At 37.8% G+C, this 18,340-nt stretch overlaps 1 protein-coding gene across 2 annotated transcripts in view; it reads left to right on the top strand.

Moving 5' to 3' along the window:
* Window positions 1-295: 295 nt before the first annotated feature.
* Window positions 296-18,340, top strand: part of Scp2 (Sarcoplasmic calcium-binding protein 2) — a 55,407-nt gene continuing 37,362 nt past the window's right edge. The window contains exon 1 of one of the 2 annotated variants that reach the window (XM_046619250.2): window positions 296-455. The gene's annotated coding sequence lies outside the window, so the exon portion shown is untranslated. The remainder of the gene's footprint in view (window positions 456-18,340) is intronic. The other variant, XM_046619257.2, reaches the window with a different exon arrangement.

Below are 18,340 nucleotides of genomic sequence, written 5' to 3'. Positions count from 1 at the left end.
CGTACGTTAAAATTTGAAAGTTCGAGGAAATTCGAGAGTAAGACGTTTCTTTTTCGTTCTCCAAGATCGACGCGCGTCATCGGTGCCTAATTGGCAGGTAAAATGAATGAAAATTGTATGTCCTTGGATGTTCCGGATCCTCCGATCTCTCGAGGACGACGCGGGGTGCAGCTTCGCGTCGCCGCGACGCCGGGCCTCCTCCTCTCCTCTCCTCTCCTCTCCTCTCCTCTCGATCCGAGGCGGCGAACGGCGCCCTCTGCGCAAGCACAGGTGGGCAAGCTCTCTCGCCACCGTATAAATGGGAAGCAGTAGACGCGGCGGGACACTCCGTGTTTGGTACGTGGGAAATAACGAACTTCTCCATCCATTCGCTACTTGCGTTCTGCAACTTTGCACCCTTGCGCTTCTCAAAGGACCTCTTCTACCGCCAAAGAATATAACAATCCTCGCCAAAGGTGAGTCAAGGATTAAATACCTACCAATGACAACGTTTTTAGTGGAGGAAGGAAAATTCGTTCCATTTGCGAAAGAAATCGATCTTGACCGGTGATTGTTTTTTATTTTTTTCATTTTTGCAATTCTCCGACTCTTTTCTTATTATATCTTTCTTCTTCGCAAATTCATACATTGTTGATATATTTACCTTAGATGGGAAAAATTGTGGATGATCGAAAGATATTTATCATTATTATTGTTGTTGTTGTTGTTGATGTTGTTATTATGATTATTATTATTGTTATTTACATGCTTTATGATACCAAGTGCGTAGTGTGAAAATTGAAGAATAACAATCGAAAAACAAATCGAACGAAATAGCGACAAAAAAAAAAAAGAACGAAACAAATCAATTAAAACCGAACGTGAATAAATAAACAATTTTTAAAAATTCGTGTAAAGATCGTAATAATACCCACGACTGTATGATCAATAGTATAATTATTAGCACCGCGATCGCAAAGGGAGGAAATATTTCGGTCGGCAAATCGCGTGAGCTTTTTTTTTAATCGTGATGAACAAAAAAAAAAAGGAAAAGAAAATAGAAATATTCCTGGGTTTTTCACACCGTACGCGTGAATTTTTTATTTCTTCGTTTATTTTTTTCTCTTCATCTTCGTATCTTCTAATTCTTTCGATTCGTTCGCTCATCTCTTATCAATTCATAATATGTATCGCGAATTAATCAACTTGAATATATATCATTGAATATTGAACGCCGTTTCGATATCGGAGTTCTCGTTTCGTAATTAGCCAAGAGTTTTTTTTTTTTCATCTTCTTTTAAACCATCGCCCAACAGATTGCGTACATCGCTATACATATACATACCTTGAATCTGTAATTTGCATTAAAAAAATCAATGCGGCTTAAACGGTGATCGAGATTTAATAGTCTTCATTTCCTCATCGAATACGCGTTCGGTTTAACCTTTTTTTTTTTTTTTCTCTTCTCGCAATACTGGAAATTCGTTTTTCATATCGTTTCGTATTTTTTTCTCACCTCTAACGCAAAATCGTTTCGACGACAAATAATTAGCCCCGATTATCGAACCTCGTAATTTTTATTCGCACGTCACTCTTGCGTGTACAATGTGATAATAACAACAACAACAAAAACAATAATATTAATAATAACAATAATAATATTATTAATGATTTTCTGCAACGCATCGCGTACTCGTGCGGAATTGATTATATAAATTATAGCAGGTAATGCGGTGAGAGGATTTATTATAAATTACATGTGGAAAATCTTGGCTTCGTCGCCGAGGGAAATTGAATTCGTACAGCGACGTTCTCTCGCGCATAGATTATACACGTTGCATGTACCGTGACGTACGTATATAGGTATGTATCAGCGTATCCGCATTCTCCAACTGTTTCCGATCTGACGAGAGGAATTCGATACCCGTTTCCTATCCTCCCTCCCGAAGCCGCCAATATTCAGGGTGCCTAAATCATACCGGCCGCGAGGATAGAAATCGAAGCTTCGAGCCGCATTTCGCGTTCCTCGGTTCATCCGTTGTGTCGATTCGAAACATCGAGCGGATTCGGCAACGGCACGATTTAAACGCGGAAGCGAATCCGTCGACGGACCGCGTTAATCAGGGTTCGGATCGCGGTCCGGTTATTCATTTCTCGATCTGTCTGATCTAGGCGATAGGAGATTTTATTTTTCATGCTTATTAACTAAGCCAAGTTTACCGGTTATCGATACGCTTGGACCATTTTATTTTCAAAAATTATAAATTTACGGCACAAATTGCGAGTTTCTCAATAATCGAAACGAATTCCTCGCGGATTAAAAACTGGAAATTTATTTTTTTTGTCATCTTGGAACCAAGGATCGAACGAACGCAACCAAAAAAAGGTTAATAATTGGGACAGGGTCAATAATTGGTACACTTACTTTACCTTTGTACGTATTGTGATTGAAAAATTGAGCAAAAGGAGAGAAAAGATTTACAATACGTTGTGTCTATGATATAATAATAATAACAACAACAACAACAACAACGATAATGATAATAATGATGATGATGTTATACGTTTAAGACAATGGCTTCGTAAATCATTTTCTAAATCGACACAGCGTGCAGCATGAAATAGGCGATATATTTTTAGTGTGTAGAGGATTGAACGGAAACGCAATACGACGTCAATCGATAGCCCATATGCGATGATAATAAACTAAATTTCTTGAAAATAGAAGAAGAAGAAAGAGGGGAGAGGAATAAAGGACCGAAGTAAAATCGAAAATACATGACGGATGTAATAACGCGTCGGAAATTGTTCGACAAAAAGTAACTTTCATCACATTTGTGCCCGTGTGTGTGTGTGTGCGTGTGTGCGTGAACGTGTTTCGGAAAAGTTTCATCCCTCGCAGCTGCAAAGAAAAATTTTATATTCCAGGGGGATGAAATCGAGTCAGGCTTTATTACTTTCGATTCTACGATTCGAGTTTTGAGATTGAATTTTTCTTCTTTCTTTTTTTTTTATCTTACTATTTACGTAGGCACGAATCACGTAATTCGTACAAACGAGGATCTAAATCGACTCTGATATCGCTGCACGCGAGATGCGTGAGACCTGAGTATATTTTTTTTTTTCGTTTGTTCTTTTTTTTTTTCTCATCATTATTCTTCACTTTCCTCCCCCAAATTTTCGTTTAATCGATAAAAATGATTAACGACTGTGCGTAGGGGGGGAAAGATTGAACTCATCACACCTGCACTGCAGTGGTAGCCTGTTTTCTGGTTTCTTTCCCCCCCTCATTTTCCTTCTCTTCTCACAATCTCGATTTCTGATCTCACGTACATCGTTGTGCAATAATCAAGACTGAGAAAATTAGCTCGTATATACTTGAGTGTGCGTAATTAACACGGTAATGAACGAATATATTACCAGGCTGATAATCGTATCGCGGTATGAAATTTCGCGTCGATTTTCAACGACGATACAATAAATAATCGGGAAACAAAATAAAAGGCGAGAATCAACTTTTAACCCGAAAAACTCGAGGCTCTTTAAACAAACGTGGAGCCTTATCGTTTCCTGGGAAACGATAACCAGCCTGTCGATATCTCCTCTTGTAATATACTTAAAAACTTTTCATTGTTCTTTTCCAAACATTATTCAGCTATCATTCAATACCGTTAATTAAAACCTGTAGAGCCATGAAAGCGGGAATCGCCAAAAGTTGGGATAATTATATTATTATTATTATTTAGGAGATGAAAGATGAGAAGGAGGAGGAGGAGGAGGAGTGATGAAAAAAATTTAATCAGCAAATTTCAATCAGCTTTTATTTTTTGCTCACAGTTCTCAGTTTTTCCCACGCTTTTTCGCTTCAAAGGTTCGCGTCTCCTTTTCTACGCATCTTCTCATCTTCTCAACAGACAAGTTCACAGCTGAATGGTGCAGACGTTGGATCGTAAAATCTATGCACAGATCGCAGGAACGGGAGTTGGGAAATTGTTTTTTCTTGGTTAAATGTTTTGATTATATAACCATAGCTGCGTGTGTAACAACTTCAAGGAAGAACTTATGGATGATACGAGACATGAGGAAATCGTTTCCCTTTAGTCACTTTGTTCCGTTCATTTTTTTTCTACAATATTTCTAAGTCAAGCGTCTATTAAACAAGCTAGAATTTAAAGAAAACGTGCTGGAAAAATTGGAATCTAATTCAATGGATCAGAATCTTTGTTAACAGTTTAAGTTTCATTGTATCGTTGAACGGTTGAATATTTGTATTATTTTTCCAATCGTGTGACAAGAAGAAGAAAAAAAAAAAAAATAAAAACCGTCCAGAAAACGAAAAGAGTGAAGTGAAGTGAGGTTGTAATAAAGTGGGGTAGAAAGAAGTGAAAAAGATTTATGACACGAAGTAGTTGGACGCGCAAGACTTCTCAGTTTACGCGACGGAAAGGTTGAACTTTTATTCGCATGAAACGCTTAAAGCTCATCGGTTATTCCCAAAGAGAAAAATGTTCGTACATGTATAACGGAGTCGAAGTTTGGCTCACGCGGATGGAATTCGAGCTGCTTCGGGAGAGCCGTAAATTTCTCAACGTGACATTTTTACGAAAAGTCGTTAAAATCGAGACGCGGAACCGCCGTACCTGCCTCTGCGGTGTATATATTCGCGGCTCGGGGCCGATTAGTTCGTTACGTTTACGGGGTACGAAAACTTGGAGAGTTGGCAGAAGAAGAAGACGAAGAAGAAAAAAAAATCGAGAGAAAAAGGGGGGGGGGGGGGGTAATTACTCCGCTGATATAGCGAAGAGCTAATTTTTTATTCTTCATTCCAGGCGTTTAAAAAGCTATATCATCATGAGAAAAGTTTTATGCAGCGTTAGAGTTGCCGGAAGATTTTTGTAAAACAAGCATAGTTGTGAAAGCTGTTTCAATGTTGTTGAAATTATGTTAAAAAAATCTCACTTTGAGAAGGTATCAAGATCGATGGCGGAGAAAATAAAAGAGCAGATTTTTCTGAAAACTGCAGAAAAAGAGAGACGCGTTAGGGTTTTTGGTGAAATGTGTTTCGTAAAATGCAGAAATGAATGATAATGTAGAAACATAAAAGATTTGTAGTAAGAAATGTACAGTTGACACGTATGGATATTTTTTACTAAGAATCTTCGCGTCTTTCTTTTACTGCATTTTTTAGTAAAATCTGCTGGTTTTTATTTCGCCGTCATTTATTGCCGAAACAATATCATATTATCGCAATAGTCAGAAAAAAGTACAGTAACGGTGATTGGTAATCTAAATCAAATGTTACACAGACTAGATTTTCCGACTACCGCAGCTATGAGACTGTGATTTTCATTTTATAACCAGAACTGTATTTTTCGAATGCGTTGAAAAGCGACAAGTAGTTAGGGACTCTGTGTACTAATGACGACAAAAAATTTATCTCGGTTATAGAAGAGGAAAAACAATCGCGTACGTTCCTGTCAATTTTCCGTAAAGTACAGATATAGCAACAAAAAAGGCGAATTTTCCACACCGTGCGAGAAATATTCACGCTAGACTTTTTATACAGTTCCATTCCAGGTTTCGAGTTTATAAGTTTTGACGTGCCGTAGAAAAAATGTAAACCGTCGATTCTATATAAAGTTTAATTGCAGGCGATTCGTAGGAATACGCAAACCCCCGAGACTCGATGTGTTTGACCTCGTCTTACAGAGTCAGGCAAACTCAGCGATCTCAGATTCTAGCAGCTACGTCTATTTAATATCGTGTTTGTATTTAAATAAGATGAAAAGCGACTCTAACTCGCCTTTGATAGAGTCAATCGGTCAGGAATTTTCTCCTTTGGCATCTCGTGCGATGATATTGTGCTGTTTTGTATGGGTAAAAAATTCAGGCTCTGCACCAGTTGAAATTCAGTGGCACTTCTTCAGGGTGGCCACACTCCTGAAAAAAAAATGGAAAACCTGGAAATGTCGGGGGATTTTTAATTTGGTCATGGAAAAAACTGAAAATATCAGTTTTACTATAACGGATGTTAGAAATGATTTTTTGAGGTAACAAGTTTACTTTTTTTTTCTTTTTCTTTTTTTGTCGAGAAAGCAAATTGGCTTAGACTGACTTTTTTGTAAATTATATGTATATATTTTTTTATTTTTTTATTTGAATTGAATTTGAACCGAATATAGAGGTAATAAGCTGAACAATTTCGGTTTTAGTAACTTACCAGAACTGACAAAATGTCAGTGAAAACTAGTTTTTTAGGTCCTGGAAAACTTGTGGAAGTGCCGTTGAATTTTTTTTCGCAAAAATTAATGACCAGCCTGTTTTCAAACTTTTGATTCATCGCGCTTTTGCTCGACGAATTTTTCTTCCAACACATCCTCGCATCGAATCTCGATAGTCACGTTCGATCAAATAACGTCTTTCCACTTTAATTCCACATCACCGAACATCTTCCCGAAATTCCTGCTCCCTCCGTCCCAATAAATCCTCTCTCTCTGATACACGGCGGAACTTGTACTTCGAATTAATAACCTCCTCCTCGGGTCGCTGTTCATTGAAACATCCCGTCATTGGGTCGGTTGGTCGACAGGATCAGGCAGGCACTATATATTATATAATGCATTCGAAATCGAAAGCTACACACTCACTCAATGTAGCTCGTGGTATAATGATACACACTTTTGCGCAAAGTGCTCCAAATCTCTTCGAGTTTTGCGACGTTATAATCGATCCGTCCTGCAGCCCCAGGACTCGCATCCTTACGTGTATAACATACGTATAGGTATACTATACCTTATATACCTTGTAATATCTTCCTCCATATCCCATCCGATGAAGCATCGAATCCAATACGCTTCGGAGAATTTCAGGGCCATTGATTCGAATCAAGGGTAAATAATTTTCTTTTCGTGTTCGTGTTTTTTTTTTTTTTCTCATTTTCGTTTACGAAAGAAAGAGAGAAAGAAACGAACAAACGCCCAGGTATCACGAGGGTTGTCAAAAGTTCTTCGAGGAATGAGGTAAAAGAGAAAGGAATGAAACAAAGCTTGTAAAACGCGTGGAGATACGGTGGAAAAAATGTACGAATGACATATCCAATTCAATTATCTTGCATAATTAAAGGGTGTGTTATATGGTGGCTAAGCTTCGCGCTAGCTTTACGACGAGCTCGCAAAGTTCAGGGACGTGTCAAACGAAACGAGCGGCGGGGAAAGGGGGGGAGGATTCCGGCGATTCGAGGAAGAAAAGCTGGGCACAGAGTTTCGACCTGGCTAGTTTGGTAATAATCTCGGTCCGCTGATTAACATCTGTTCTGACCCAAAAACCGAATTATTATTAAAGTTAAGCTCGAAATGGAATTATCAGGAAAATCCGAGGAGTTCGGCACAGCGGTCGTAATTTTGCAGGGAACGAAATTACGAGCAACGCGTCAAATCTCCGCTCCTCGCTGTTATAATATAAATGTATAGGTATATTTCAACTTGGCGAAAACAATTACGGGACTTGAATTCTTTTTTCGCAAAAGGGTGAAACTCTGTGAAACTGCTCTTACGCAGAGACAGCTTGGATAACAAAGCTGGGGGGAAAAAAGAGCTTCTGCAAACTATCACCTTCCGCCACTTTGTTATTCTTTTTCTTTCTCTTTCTCGTCCTCTTACCGTTATCTTTGCATTATAAATTAGATTTCTCATATTTATATAAATAAAATAATAAATGTGGACAAACGGATGCAATATTCGTTCAAAAGCTTAATTTATTCTCGCGTTCGGTTATTCTTATCTGATTTATGTTTTGCGCGCAACGGGAGAATCGCGGTGATTTTAACAATCGCGTATCAACTTTTTTCGAATTTTAGTTTACGATCGCCCCGAATTTTCTTGGTCTAACACGACGTTTCCGAACTCGAATTTCGCGTGATATTTGAATATTACCTGGAGCAGGACGGCCGGACGTCTGGAAATCCTGAAAAACCTAGGATTGTCAGGGGATTTTTAATTTGGTCGTGGAAAAATCTGAAAATATCGGTTTTGCTAACATGGGAATTGAAATTATTTTTTGAGACAGCAAGTTTACTTTTTTTCGTCGAGAAAATAAATTGGTTAAAACTCATTTTTATTTTTTTTTTTTCTATTTTTGTATACACAATATTCTTCTTCAATTTGTATCGAACTTGAATAGAATTTCAGTAACTTACTACTAGAATTTTTCCAATAAATTTGTCGCGGCGACACCCTGTCGAGGTCACACCTCGGATATGTCGCAGACGACATCGAAGGGTCGGAATTTCTCTCTCGACTCGTTTGCAAGACGCTGAGCTTCCACCGCGCACTCCACGGTTTTCGGAAACGCACGAAGTTTCAACCGAAAGTAGGACACGGTTTTCCATGTGGGCGTGGCCGGCAGCCATGGGATGTAAATAGGAAGTCCCTAACCTCTGCAGCTAGTCTGATAGGAATTCTGCTCCGACAAAGTTATTTGCAAGGGTCAAATACTGATTAAGGTCGGCAGGGCTTACCGCTTTTCGCTGCTCGCTCAGAGCCCAAAACTGACGTGAAATTTACACTTGTCAAGCAGCGCGAAGAGTTTGAAACGATCGATTTTCAAATCCCTTCACTTCGCGTGTATAATGGATCAATTTTATCGGCGCGTTGAAACTTGAATATATTTCCTCCGTCAAACGTTTTTTTCCTCAAAGCAATGAGCAAGTTGAAAAATAACTCGAGCAAAAACTGATTAAACGAGAAAAAAAAATAAATAAATAAATAATTGCTTGAAGTAATCGTGAGGGTTCGATTTAATCAGAGTTCGGAGGGAAACAGGTGAATAAATTTCAACAACCGCATAATTTTTCCACACCACACGGACACATGTTTCACCGATGAAATTAGAATATTTAATTAAAACCGGTGTTCGGATATCGATTCTGATAAAAAGAGCGAAGAGAAGAAGAAAAAAAAAAAAAAAAGTATCGGAATTATAGTTGCTGAAATTTAGCGAAAAGGAAAAACTTTCGTGATTCGATTTTACTTCCTTTTTCCTTATTTCCTGCTTTTTTTTTCTTATTTTTCTTACCGGATAATTTTTATCAAGAAAGTTCTGTTTTACAACCGGCAAAGGATAAAAGAGAAGCGCTGAGAAAGTATCCACCCACACACGTATAAAATCGAATTTCCTGTAAAGTTTGTCGCAAAATTTTTGCACCGAATGGATTGCGAGTTTCGCGAAGCGTCGCCGGTTATTTCCTGGTCCTCTGCAGAAGATCGACCCGCTGCAGTTGTCGTATCAAAGCTCCTCGTATCCTGCACCCGAATAATGCGATATATCTACAGTTTTGTGCGCGTGTGTGTTTGTGTAACGTACGTATACGTATACATGCGATGTAACACAACTCTAATACTTTTCCGCTGCACGTCGATTTTCTCGTTTTCTTTCGTTTTTTTTTTACATTTTATACTCGTCGTGTTTTCCTTCTCCGCTTATCCGTATATCCTGTATACTTATACTATATATAATACATGTATATGCATGTACCTATGTATGTATGTGTAAGCTATCTATCTATTGTCAACGAGGAAAGGAGCCTCGTTTTGTCGTCGCGTTGCAGTGTACCAAGTGCGGCTACAATAATAAAAAAGAAAAATGAAATGTAGAAGAAGGGTGAAAAGGAAATAGATTGCAGTAATGCCGCGGTGATGGGTAAAATAGTTATATCGAAACTACTGAATTTCAGTCTACCTGAACTTTTATGCCTCTCTCTCTCTCTCTCTCTCTTTGCGGGAAACGGAAATTCCTCTAAAACAATTTACTTTCCCGCCACTCTTGCATTTTGTGTAATACGCGTGGGACGAAAATTGTCACGTTTAAAATTGTTGCCTAATAAAATGTGGAAGAAGAGGAAGAAAAAAAAAATACACATTTACTACATACGATATGTGCAAGTTATTATTCTCGTGGGGATTAAACCTGTGGAACGATTTTTGCAATTACATTTCCTCGAGTATAACTGGTTGGAATTTTTTTTTCTCCCGGATTTCGCGTTAGGAAATATTAATTGAAAATGTAATGAATTATTAATTCTCTCGTCGCTGAAACGTGGCACCGATTTTATTTCTTATTATCCTGCAACTTCCATCAGATCATTAATTATTATACATGTGTATAGTAATAATAATACATCGGTTGTATAATCCTCATTTATTATTCACAATCTTTTGTCCATATACTTAGCCTATAAACGTGTATTACACGTATTCAGTGCAACGTAAGTTGATCGATAGATTTGTTACGGGATCGTGAATCTGGAATGTGTGTGAAATATTCTGTGTATTCTCTATCCAACATGATGAGGCGTATTGTAAACCTACCTTATGCAGCTTGCACAGTTTCTCAATCTCCGATGCATATGTATAGCTACGTATATACGGCACATACATTCTATATGTATATACAAAGCAAGCATATACATGGCACATATTCCGGCCGGTCGCAGAGCCTTTGACTCTACTCTACGAGTGCGTCTCGCCATTAATCACCCAGGGTAAACCTAAATAATACTTCGGTTACATATGTATATATATATATATATAATATACATGTATATAGGTATAGGTTACATGTAATGTTGCAGCACTCATGCACGGGTATATACTTAAACAATAAAAAAAAAACAATGAATATTATATGGACAGCACTTTTTTATGACGTTAAAGTTAGCAAGGTTATCGCAACGATTTATGCTGACAAAATCCGTTATTTTGCAGTTTTGGAATTGCTTGGAATTGAGCGAACAGTAATAAAACAGAGTATACTCATATTTCAAAATCTCTGTTTCTTCAAAGTCATTTCGAATAATGAAAATTAGTTATTTTTTATCCTTCATTTTTTCTTTACGATAACATTTGAAACTTCAACCTCGTACTTTTTTCGAGTTAAATCTACAGCACTTGTGGTAAGATATAAAAAAACCGATAATTAGAATTGCAAAACAAATAGTAAGAGTTAATATGCTTAGAAAGATACACCGCGATTCCTGTAGATTTGACTAAAAAAAAAAAAAAAAAAAAACTAGGTACTGTCCATTTCATATTCATCACATGAGACCTGAAATGTTGAGATATTTTTTTCCCGCGTAGACGTGCGTATGTAAATTCCTCGCGTGGAGAAAATTGTGTTCCAGTTTTTCACGTTCCTGTTAGAAGTAGAGTGAAAAAAAAAAATAGATAAATAAACAAAAAATTCTTCTCCCGAAAAACTTCTCTCTCAAATTCAACTTTTCACTGCATTATCGCAACGGCAGCTGCGGCAGCAACAGTTTCACTTGCCACTGGCAGGCAATAAAAATAAAAAAAAAAAAAAAAAAAAACAGAGAGCGGGGAGGGGGGTGGATGAAAGCTATTAAAAAAACTTTCGTACTTCTGATCGTTGTATGTACAAAGTGAGAGAGAGAGAGAGTGCACACGGAATTTAGGATCAAATTGTGAAACTGAATGTTTTACGGAATGCATTATATATATATATATATATATATTAAACCATTGACCGCAGGATGAAACGACCGTTGAATTCCTTTATACGATAAATTTGCTCGGCGTGATGTTCTGTCCGCTTAAAACACGCGGGGCGGAAATCATTTTAGGGATAGCTACACTCACGTATGCGTACATATATATGTATGTATGTTACATACAACGCACGATTAAGTCTCACGTAACTGTTATATCCGCTTAGGTAGATCGTTGAATAAAATTACACCTTGCAAAGGGCTACGGAATGGAATTTAGTCTAAATTCGCGCGTATAAACGTATAATTGTTGAAACAAAATTGAATAATATTTCTAAATTAAGAAACCTGTTTTTTTTTTTTTCTTTTCGATCATTTTTTACGTCAAAATCGAGGTATCGCAAATATTCGCGTATCGATATACACCGTAATATTACAGTACAAGAATACAACGGAAGTAAGAAGAAAAAACGTGAATTTTGTGTTTAATGTTTTTATTTTTTCCATTATTTTTTTTTTGTCGCTTTGCCCAAACGTTTGACATGAAAAAAAAAAAATTCACCATCGCAAGTCAATAAATTGCGCAACGTCGGGAATTTCATATTCGTTGCACGGAAAAGGTATACAGACGTACACGCACGTGTGTATAAAACGTTGCGTTACGGTTCGATATGAAAAAAATTGCTTTGAGGAAAAGTGAAGGGAGGGGAGGAGAAAGAAAAAGAAAAAAAAAAAAAATTAGCGAGCGAGCGAAAAGGCGAGGCGATCGTGTCTGTCGGGAAAATCCGGGGGAACATCGTTTCGGTCTGACGTCTGAATTTAACGTTTAATTTTCAGTTTTAAGAGTGCCGCCCGTTCGCCTGTCTGCTGCAGGTATTGCCAAACTGAAAACGGCAACTTTGATCCCGCAGGCGTACGTTATATAATGCGAATTACCCACGTAGGTATAAAACGCGCGAGTGTTCGGATACGGGGAGCGAAATTAAGGCACTGCGGCAATTAACAGACTCAATTTAGCGGGAACTCTATCCTTCTCTTTCTCTCGATTCTCGCCTTGCGGGGCCAAGTTATTTGCGTAAATAGCCAAGTAGTAGGTTTCAACCTACTACCAAGGTGCCCGTTGAACCCGCAGGTCGCCAAATTGGCTCGCGGCAAAGCGGCTGCGATACTTTACGCGATTATAACCGGCTCATAGGTAAACCACTTGTAATCAAGACGCGAACCCCAGATTCTACCAACTCAATATCGCTAAGCGATCCTCAACGTTGAATTCCTAATTTTACATCGGAAAAACTCCGCGATTATGTAATTCGAGATTTATTGTTTTGGTTAAAATCAAAATATTTGCTCAAAACGCTTTTATTTGAATAAAGAAACGGTTTTTGAACGAATTTTAGATGCTTTGAATACATGTTTCAGAAATTGAGTTGCTTTTTTATTTTTTTTTTTTTTTGGTAATTATTTTGGGCAAAATTTTCTTTCCTCTCGCAATGTAAGAATAATTCTAAACAATAAATAGCGGCAGTCGATTTGTCGGAAAATTTTACCCCTATTTCACGTACTTGACAATAATTTAATACTTAATAATAATTACGCGTGTCGAGAAAATGGTAAAAAAAGCGAATGCGTCAAGTTCGATCTTCCGGAGAGTTATTTACCTTGTCATATTATTATTATATTGGATCGATCGATTGCGTAAATTCCTCGACTCCTGGAACCAAACGAATAATACTAGGTATAGAATATTATTGTCAAAATACAAATTTACTCCCTGAATTGTCTAATCGATCGGATGAGATCGATTCGCGTATACTTTATACGAAGAGTATAACGTGTATCAGAAATCTATACCAGGATGAAAATATTTTAAGACGCGTTGTATTATATACGGTATACAGGTACGATGTTCGGCGTAGCTGGTATAATGCGGACTAATTTACGACGGCGGTAAAATTTAACAAGAGGTATTAATAATCCGGGATTTTGGGGTCGTTACTCCTCCGAGGGTGGCAAGTCGGTTATTATCTAGGGAAAAACGAAAAGAGAAAAGAATAAAATATCCGGCTCGTCGTTCAATCGAGTCGATGATTTTTCACTTACTTATACATGAATTTTTACGAATACGCCAAGTAGGTAAGTACGGGTCAAAATTATCACGAATGTTTCGATCAATTTGTTTGAACGACCAACGGTAACAATGATCGAAAATAATCGATTATCGTTCCCCGAACAATTGAGTGTAATCGATTATTTTTCGAACTCGATCAATCGATACATGGATTATTTTTAGCTTACCAGCCATCGCACCAACAACGTAATATTTGATAAAATACACGTAATATGCATCGACCTTGCGACGAAACAGTTATACCTATGTACCTAAAATACTTGCAGTAGCTGTTGAATATCGAATTCGCGGGTCAGGTCGGTTTCACTTTGGGGATGAATTTTTTATCCCTCGAGAATGAATAAATTTCCAGGTTCTTCGAAATATTTAAAAGAGCTGTATATGTATAGGTATATTTTTTGTAATATATATATATATGGAGAAAAAACAAAACAGGCCCGGGAACAGGAACTCTCGACGCACGCAGTTAAATCCGTCCTAATTCACTTCGTCAAATACATTATACATTACACATTATATATATACAATAATATATATATATGTATATATAAAACTCTATTTATATACTTTGCGACCTGACAAAATTCTTTCCTCTTTTTATGCCAACGCAATATTCATAAACTCCACGTTCTCCAAATCAGCATTCCGTCAGATTAAGCTTTCGAGTTTTTTTATTTTATTTCTTGTTACCTTTTTTTTTTCAATCTTTAAACTGAATGTATCTTGCGTGATGCTTGAGTTCGGGTTTTCATTCAGGCATCATTCCACGCGACACTGAAACATCGATGTATCCAGGGATGGAATAATGGTAATAAAAAACAGGCAATTGCAAACAATCCGTTTCTGAATTTTCTTCTCCGTATCATCGGTCGGATGGATACAATTTCAGCCATTCTTCGAAACGTTGATTGCATTCTGCCCACGCGGATGAAAAATTGAGCATGACAAGGTAGACGGAAAGTGGAGAAATAAAAAGACCGAAAACAAATAAAAAATGTCGGAGCATCGTGTCGCGTCTTGTCGTATACTTATATAAATCGTTGAGACGTTCTCAGGCTTATCACGGCGAAAAAGGGGGTAAAAAGAAGGCGTGAGGATGGTGGAAGAGGAGAAGAAGAAAAAAGAATGCCGAAAGCGTGAAGAAGAAGATAAAGAAAAAAAAAATTTCAACGCCTCGTTAGATCGACTTACGCGTTTTGTTTTTTTTTTTTTTTTTTTTTTTCATATAATAATAATAATACGCGAAGTATGCGGAAAGCAAGATGAAACGAAGGCGCGGAAAAAGAAAGAATTTTTTTATTCTCTCCTCTGTCACGCGTATAATAAGAATGTATTTCTTTGTTTAAACCGCGGGGTGACAAAAACCTGGAACATCTCACAGCTTCTTATCTGTAATACATTATTTAGACATACGATACGAGTAAAGATGATACTTGGAACAAGATGCTTTTGAAATTCCTAAAGGATGAGGGCGGCTCACCCCAACAATATTATCTTAGAGCCTGCAGGCGTAACCTACAATGTGAATTGCATTTTGGGGGCCGGGTTTGTGTTCCGAATTTTAAACCTTCCGAAAGCGCCTAATTCCGAATTATTTGGTGGCGAAATTCGAAGTAGAGAATGCAAACTTTCGAAGAAACGACGAAATTTCGAATGGTCGGAAGGCTGATGGCTCAAAGTTTCGAAATTCAAGATTCCGAAAATTCAAGGTACGACATGGGAAAATTCCGAAAGTTGAAATCTACTCACACAGCGTGGTTTACTCGACTAGTGGTTGTAAAAAATCAGAAAAACTAAAAATCAGAATTACCAAGATTCCGAACATTATAAATATGAAAAATCCAAAACAAAGAAAGATCAAAGTGGTGAAATTTCACCAAGCCATAAATTCACGGAACCGAAAATCTTGGATCAATCGGAACTTTGATGTCTCGCAAGAGTTTGATTTCTGTACTTTAAGTTTCGCCACGAAAAAATTTGGAGTTTCGCGCTTTCGGAACGTTTCAAATTCGGAACTTCAACTCAGACCCGCGTTTCGCTTGACAGTTAAACCGCGATTGTCTTTCCCTGATCAAAGCCGATATAAATCTGTGTCACCTTATACGTGCCTGTACATAATACGTGCATAATATATCGCATATAATCTGCGCACACAAGAAATTGGAATACGTGCGGCGGCTAGTCGGCTTTGTAACGCTGTCGGGAATTGTCAACTCGGCAAGATAAACGAGCGAAAATAATGATGGAGAGTGAAAAAGTGGCGGGGGGGGGGGGGGGGGGGGGGGGGGAGGAAAAGGACGAAATAAGGGAAAAAAGTCGGGGGTGGTTCGACCGGATTTGCATGTAAAGCTACTCGAACAACAACGAATGTATCCGTCAGGATCGGCTGATCCGAGGCCTTTTCTTCTCCCTCCTCCCGTCCCCCATTTTTTCTTCATTTTTCCATCCCATTTGTTTCCCCGAAAATTTGTCGTACCTTTCTCAGCCAGCTTTAAGGCCGACGGAATCCCGACGATTTTCCTTCGCTGCGAGACGACGTCCTGCGGGACGCGGGCATGTCGGAATTAATTGAAAAGGTTATCGCTGCTCCTGCAGCTATACGCGATCCTGGAAAGAGTGCAGCAGCATCGTAAACTTTTCTCTTAACTGCTTTCGGCAAAGCATCCCTAGGGATGCAACCTGCAGAGCCAGGACAACTATATACGCGAGACGCGAGACGAGAACTCGAGACTTACAATCAGACGCAGGCAGTTTTCTCAATTTTATGCGGTCGGGTTATTCAAACTTGGACGGCTCACTTTAGGCGAATGAATTTCTTTCTACTACCGAAACCAATTACACAGATAAACCAGAAAAAATAAAAAACTGTTTTGGTCTGTTTATATTTAAATAAATAAATTTTTATTCTATAGATACATCGAATGATAACAAAGTTCTTCATTTATTATATAAGATAAAAAATAGCTTCATTGGACAAGGTTTGCTGTTGTAAAAATCAGAACGATATTTCGAATTTTGAGAAAAATTACCGATTTTCTCAAACATTTATCGTGGATAGTAATTAAACAAACTTCAGTTTCGTATTCAAATCACTTTTATCCAAAAATTCAAATGCGAAACTGATGTTTGTTTAATTATTATTTTCGATAAATGTTTGAGAGAACGGGTAATTTTTACAAAAGCAAACTTTGTATGATAAGAATATTTTTTCTTTTATTACTTACTTTGCAGAAATCAAAATTTGACGTTTAGAACATAGACTCAAAATTCGTGTTGTTATCGTTATTTTATTAATGGTGAAATCACGCTGCTTACAGTTCGACGAAAATCAACCGATCAGTTGCGTGATTATTAAAACAATATTCGATTTCAACGAAATATTGTTTCGTGCAAATCCAATTTGTTTCCCTAAACGCACCAGCTTGATTGTAAGCTTTCATTTTACCGCATTCCACGTCACTTTTCTATACTTATTTCTCTTCTGGATCGCGTTATAGGCTTTGCAGATCCCTGGATAAACAAGCCGGTGTTTACGATGGGGGTTGAATTCGATGAATAATTGAATCGTGACGAAGGCCCGTTTCGCGCGGCGTGGTAGAAAAATTTTCTGACGAGGGTTGAAAAGATCTATATCACAAGCGCAACGGTACCAAATTGCTATTTCCCTAATGATCCCCACCATTGGTGTATGCATGGGATGTGTGGGATAATGCTTCGTGCATTTTCATTATCTATACAATAAAGCGTGCACGATGTTGTACACGCTGTTACACGAATGCCGAGACGATGATTAGACGCTCGAGGAAACACGTGATGATCTTTCTCCGAGATTTCTCACATGATCGCCGTCTAACCGCAGACCGCATTTCACCCTCCGCTTTACGACCTGCGGTCCAATCTGGCTTTTATTAAAGAGTGTACGAAGCGTAGAGTCGGGTCAAAAATCTGCCGGTTGAAAAGCGCGATGGCAGAGCGAACGGTTCGTTTAACCCTTTCGGGCACAGTCGGATGCTCAGTTTCCTACCCCAAATATTTCACCCGATAATATCTTAGGCCCCAATCATCGAGTTAATGGAATAATACTATGTAATATTATTAACTTGGAACCCCTTTCTATGGAAATTTCACCTCACGTATAAGAGGTCTTGACGGTATTTAATGTAAGTTGTCTCTGCTCAATTTAACTAGGATAATCAAATAATTCTCTAATCTGAATAATATACCTTGATCGATGATAAAACTTAAGTTCCTGACTTTTTTATTCATCCAAACGTCGAGAATTATTCAGATATACGAAGATAAGGTCATGAAAACATACAACAATAATATTAGGCCACTCTATCGGAAGGATAGATAAGTTCTGACTTTACATTTGTGTTCAGCAACCTCAAATACCCCCGAGTAACAAGTTTCGGTTAATTTTTTCGATTTAACATCCACGGTACTGGATCCGTCATCTTGGATTTAGAAATGATCAAATTCTGACTACAGATTTGTGATCAGCGACCCCAAAAATACCCGAGAAAAATAATTCAGGCCAAAATATCGAGTTGAAAAACGTGTGAACCGAATGGGCAATAATTTTCACCGAAGCAGCTATTAATAATTTACTTACATCGACGGTATAATTTATAATAAATCATAAAAAAGACTCAACGTCGGTACAAAGAAACTGTAATTTTTCAAAATGCGCATTTACACAAATTATTTTCGTTGCAGCCTCTTCACGTTTC

The sequence above is a fragment of the Neodiprion pinetum genome, chromosome 1 (genome assembly GCF_021155775.2).
Source record: "Neodiprion pinetum isolate iyNeoPine1 chromosome 1, iyNeoPine1.2, whole genome shotgun sequence".
Lineage (NCBI taxonomy): Eukaryota > Metazoa > Arthropoda > Insecta > Hymenoptera > Diprionidae > Neodiprion > Neodiprion pinetum.
Note: the sequence above shows the minus strand (reverse complement) of the source record. Positions and strands in the feature narration are given on the sequence as shown.